Source organism: Rhinopithecus bieti, unplaced genomic scaffold (genome assembly GCF_001698545.2).
Source record: "Rhinopithecus bieti isolate Rb0 unplaced genomic scaffold, ASM169854v2 scaffold_19459, whole genome shotgun sequence".
Lineage (NCBI taxonomy): Eukaryota > Metazoa > Chordata > Mammalia > Primates > Cercopithecidae > Rhinopithecus > Rhinopithecus bieti.
This window is the reverse complement of record NW_016809864.1, coordinates 3622193-3627624: the sequence shown is the minus strand read 5'-3', so window position 1 is coordinate 3627624 and position 5432 is coordinate 3622193.

Here is a 5432-nt window from a genome sequence, read left to right as displayed (position 1 = left end):
ATGCATTTAAAGTCATTATTCTGAAAAGGGAATCCATAGGCATTCACCAGATAATTGAAAGGATCCATGGCCTAAGAACATTAAGAATATTCATAGTAGCCCATGGCTGTTACAGCATCAGAAAACCATGGTGGCTCAGGCCTGTAATCTGAGCACTTTGGGAGGCCAAGGCGGGCGGATCACCAGGTCAGGAGATCGAGGTCATCCTGACCAACATGGTGAAATCCTGTCTCTACTAAAAGACAAAAAATTAGCCAGGTGTGGTGGTGCGTGCCTGTAGTCCTAGCTACTAGGGAGGCTGAGGCAGGAGAACTGCATGAACCCAGGAGGTGGAGGTTGCAGTGAGCCAAGATCGCGCCACTGCACTTCGGCCTGGCGACAGAGCAAGACTCCATCTCAAAAAAAAAAAGCTGGTGTAAACCAAAAATAAAATTCTAAGACCGTGAAAGACTGGTTCAGGCCATGAAAGGAGAAGTGGGGGTCTGACATGCCTCATTATACCTGTCTGACATTAGCATCAACACAGGCTTTAAGCCTGATAAGAAACATTTTAGAGCCTGTTCTCTCTGAAGCCTGCTAGGTAAACGCTTCAACTTCATGATAAAACTTTGGTCTCCACAACATCTTACATCAACCCAAACATTCCTTTCTATTGATCCCAGGTCTTTAGACAAACTCAATCAATTGTCAACCAGAAAATGTTTAAATTTACCTATAGCCTGGAAGTGCCCCCACTTTGAGTTGTCCTGCCTTTCTGGACCAAATCAATATACTTCTTGAATGTACTTGATTGATGTCTCATGTCTCCCTAAAATGTATAAAACCAAGCTGCACCACAACCACCCTAGGCACATGTCATCAGGACTTCCTGAGGCTGTGTCACGGGCACACGTCCTTGACCTTAGCAAAATAAACTTTCTTTTTTTTTCTTTTGAGACAGAGTCTCACACTGTCGCCTGGGCTGGAGTGCAGTGGCGTGATCTTGGCTCACTACAAACTCCGCCTCCCAGGTTCACGTCATTCTCCTGCCTCAGCCTCCTGAGTAGCTGGGACTACAGGAGCATGCCACCACACCTGGCTAATTTTTGTATTTTTAGTAGAGATGGGGTTTCACTATGTTGGCCACCATGGTCTCGAACTCCTGACCTTGTGATCTGCCTGACTTGGCCTCCCAAAGTGCTGGGATTACAGGTGTGAGCCACCATGCCCGGCTGGCAAAATAATATTTCTAAATTCACAGACTTGTCTCAGATTTTCTGGGTCTACACCGAGCACCTGGTAAGTGCTCAATCCTCAGAATCCATTACTATAATGTTATTATTATACACACTAAAATCCCGGTCAGCCAGGAGCAAACCTTTGAAAGTGGTGAGAGACTCAATTCTATTGATTATACCCATTTCATGGTGATCAGGAAGAAGAACACTCAGTCCAGTCAGACAGCAGGGTTGAAGATTATCAACTGCAACCTCCTCCTTCTGAAGGAAGATGAAGACATGGAGTTGCAGGAAAGGATAGTTTCAAGGCATGTGGCAAATTGGCGTTGGAATCAATACCACCAACCAAGTCTCCCGGAGTCAGACTTCTCTTCATTTTGGGATACAACATTTCAATATCAGACTTGAAGCCGGATGATGAGAGTTCCTCTCTCTGGAAGCACATAGGTCTACTCCAATTTCTTCTGCATCTTGAGGTCCTTGGGATGATCCCACAGATGTTGGATGATGGTGTAATGTGGCACCGTGCAAGGCTTCTCATCATAGGGTCCAGGAGTCACTGTAGTACAATGACAGGGAGCTTGTTACAAACACTGGATCCTGGGCTCCAACTCAAATCTAGCTCATCTGAAGCTCTTTGAGGGAGCTTGGGAATCGGCATTTTTATCAAGCTGCCCCACTGATTCACATGCGAATCCAAGTGAGAACTATTGACAGAGCCATTAAAGCATGAACTCTGGAGTTCAAATCCCAGTGCTACCACTTACTAGTTGAATTACTTTAGGAATATTACTCAAATTTTAGACAAATCTCTTAACAGCATCTCCAAAGCATCATAGTACCTGCCTTTTGCAGTCAGAACCAAATGTGGCAATGCATAGAAGGTCTTTAAGAGTGTGTGGCTCTGCAAATAAGCTTGCTATGATTGTTGTTGTTGTTGTTTACGAGTTATAATCCACCAGGTAGCGCACTACAGGAATAGTGTGGCTCTCCTCACAGAGGTGTAATTCTCTGTTGTATGACTACATTCATGGGGCTCTGATGTGAGTGACTCCAGCCACCAACAGTTTCCAAGGGCTGAAAGAGCATCCTCTGTGTTCCAGACTTCTCTGATAACCAGAACTGTGGCCCAAAGACAGCCTAGGGGATCTGTTCTGGGTGATGCCAAGTGACCCTGTGGCCAATGAAAGGTCTTCAAATCCCAGAGTAAAGATCCTGACCCTGACTGCACATCTCCCCTTTGCTTGACATTGACATCTCTAAGCATCCAGAGAGTGGAAGTTTCATTCTCCAGGGACCCCAGATCTCTGGCTTTGGACAGCCACTCTGAATTCCTGCCCACATCCTTAGTGTCTTTGGGACTTCGGTGTACAATGACTGGCTTATAATCACCAGTAGGTGCATCTCTGTGCCTAGGGAATTTTTTTTTCTTTTTCTTTTTTTTTTGAAATGGAGTTTTGCTCTTGTTGCCCAGGCTGGAATGCAGTGGTGTGATCTTGGCTCACTGCAACCTCCGCCTCCCAGGTTAAAGAGATTCTCCTGCCTCAGCCTCCTGAGTAGCTGGGATTACAGGCATGTGCCACCATGCCCAGCTAATTTTGTATTTTTAATAGCGATGGGGTTTCTCCATGTTGGCCAGCCTGGTCCTGACTTCAGATGATCCACCTGCCTCGGCCTCCCAAAGTGCTGGGATTACAGGTGTGAGCCACTGCGCCTGGCTGCCTAGGGATTCTTGACACCATGAAAATCCTTCTGCCTTTGCACATGACAGCCTAGGAGTGTCTGAACATTAGCATCCCTAAAAGCAACTTGGAAACAATGTCTGATGGCTGTGGGCACATAAACACCCAAGCTCCATGTTACTTGGGCAGGATGATTCTGTGTGTGTGTTCAACGCCCTCTCCCAAAGTTTCCTTGCAGCATGAAACCCCAGGTGTGTATAGTGGTAGCTGGCATGATATCGTACTCTTCTTGGCTGCTTTCCCTTCCTTATTGAACTTCCCACTCCCTCCCAGTATTCTCTTCATTTCTCACATCCTCATCTCAGAGCCTGTTTCTGGAGGAACCATAGTCAAACAGGTTTCTACCTTAAAATTTCAAACTCCATGCTACCAGAAGCCAGACAGGAAATAAAATTTAATAAATAGGGGAAGAAACCAATCTTCCATCCTTTCAATATTTGTGTCTTCTGTGACCCTGATCAGTGTTCAAAACTAAAGTTGAAATCGCAGCAAGATTATTGCCCATTAAGGATAAATTTAGTTATGATGAGGAAACCTAGCAACGATAGATTTCTAAAGGCAAAAGGATGTGAACTAGGAGATGTGACAAAACTTACCAAAAAGGCTTCAAACACAAAGTCTCCTGGAAAATGTGTATAAGTTACTGTTAACTAGAAATTGCCTTTGCTAGAAACAACTTCCCATACATTCTAAGTATTAAAGACCTCACTCTCTATGCTAATATTGGTGTTCCCTGGTGAAAACACAAATTAGGATGCAGGGCTCTGGAAAGATACATGACAACCCCAACAGCATCACATATAATCAGTTTTATTGCCAGGTAAGAAATTCATATTAATATAATGAATACATATGTTTACAAATAAACATTCTTAGAAAACAAACAAATGTGTTTTTTTCTTCATTGTAGGAAGAATTATTTGTATCATAAACTCTGCAGTTGTTGACAAGTATTAACACAGGTTTACTTGCAGAACATACGGTTACTAAAATATTCGTACATAAAATATGCTCCATTTACACAAAAAACTGGGAAGAGTTAGATGGGGAGGTCAGGGGGAGCCCAAGGCAGATAGAGGCTGAGACACTATGAAAGGGCAAAGGGAAGTCAGACTCCGGTCCCATTGGGTTGGAAACTGGGGGAGAGCTAAAGGCAAAAAATAGGGGCTGATGTCAGGGCATGGAATTAGGAAGAGGACAGCCTGTCTGCTTTGTTCTGGTTTCTCTCTTCTAGGTCTCACCACCCTAGCTACAGGGTCCTTGTCTTGGTACATGGAAGTCATAGACAGTTCCATAGGTTGTCCCGTCTTTCCATATTGTGAGGTCTATCTATCATCCCAAGAGGAAGCCAAAGAATAAAAAGAACTTCCCTGTCCAAACTTCCCTCTTCAGTTCATCTCCCGAAGCCAATTGGAAGATAATAAACTATGAAGCACTTCCTGAGCTTTCCATCCTAGACAGGACTACTTGGAAAGTACTTGTCTTTCTTGGGCCATCATTGTGGCTACATCTTAATGAACAGGCTGCACTTTTGCTGTCAAAATCACAACTGCAGACCCCAAGGAGCCCAGTTCAATTGATGAAGTTTACTCAGAGGAGAAGGAGCATGCAGAAGGAATACAATACTATAATTTAGAGGCCAAGAAAGACTCAATCAGAGTTGAGATAAGCGTGAGATGAAGTGGACTGCGGGCAAAGAGCAACGATGAGGTAAAAGGGAGATACGAATTACAGAAACTTTGAGTGGGAAAGAGCATCACAGATAAGTCAACTCAAGGTTTTCTGAAGTGTGGGCTGTGCACCCCTAGTGTATGCACAATGATCATAGTCAGCACATAGCTACAGCATTGTTCAACACTGACTGGCATAGGAAATGATTCCCCTCTCATTTACCTTTCAGTCCACCTGTTTAGTACAAAGAGAAAGTCTTCACTGGGTGCTGGTATCTTTAACAATTATTTAATACCTGCTAATATCATTTTAAGAGAGAGAGAGAAACAGAGACAGAGAGATGGAGAGAGAAAGAAAGAACTCCAGGCTTTAGTTCAGACTCACAGACAGCAGACTCCAGCTGGAATTTAATCATTGCTGCTTGTTTCCTTTTTATTTATTTTTATGCTTACTTTCTATTTATGGCAACTGATTTTTTTTAAAAAATTTGTGATGAAGACAGGAAGTTTTCATTTTAAAAACATAATGCACTAAAATGAATCAATTTAGATACAAATATTGTGAAGGTGATACACAGAGATGCCAAAGTGTGTTGCAGGTACAGAGCTCATTAACGTCAATGAAACTCTGACCATGCCCAGTGGTATTTACTTGACTCTGGGAAGCTCTGTGGTCTTCCCAAGGAGGCTGAGAAGGTGGGCACTAAATCTCTGACCCCTGCTTTGTACAGCACAGTACCTTTTTCTACCTGGAGATCTCCTATTGTGCATCCTCTGAAATACCTTTTTTTTTTTTTTTTTTT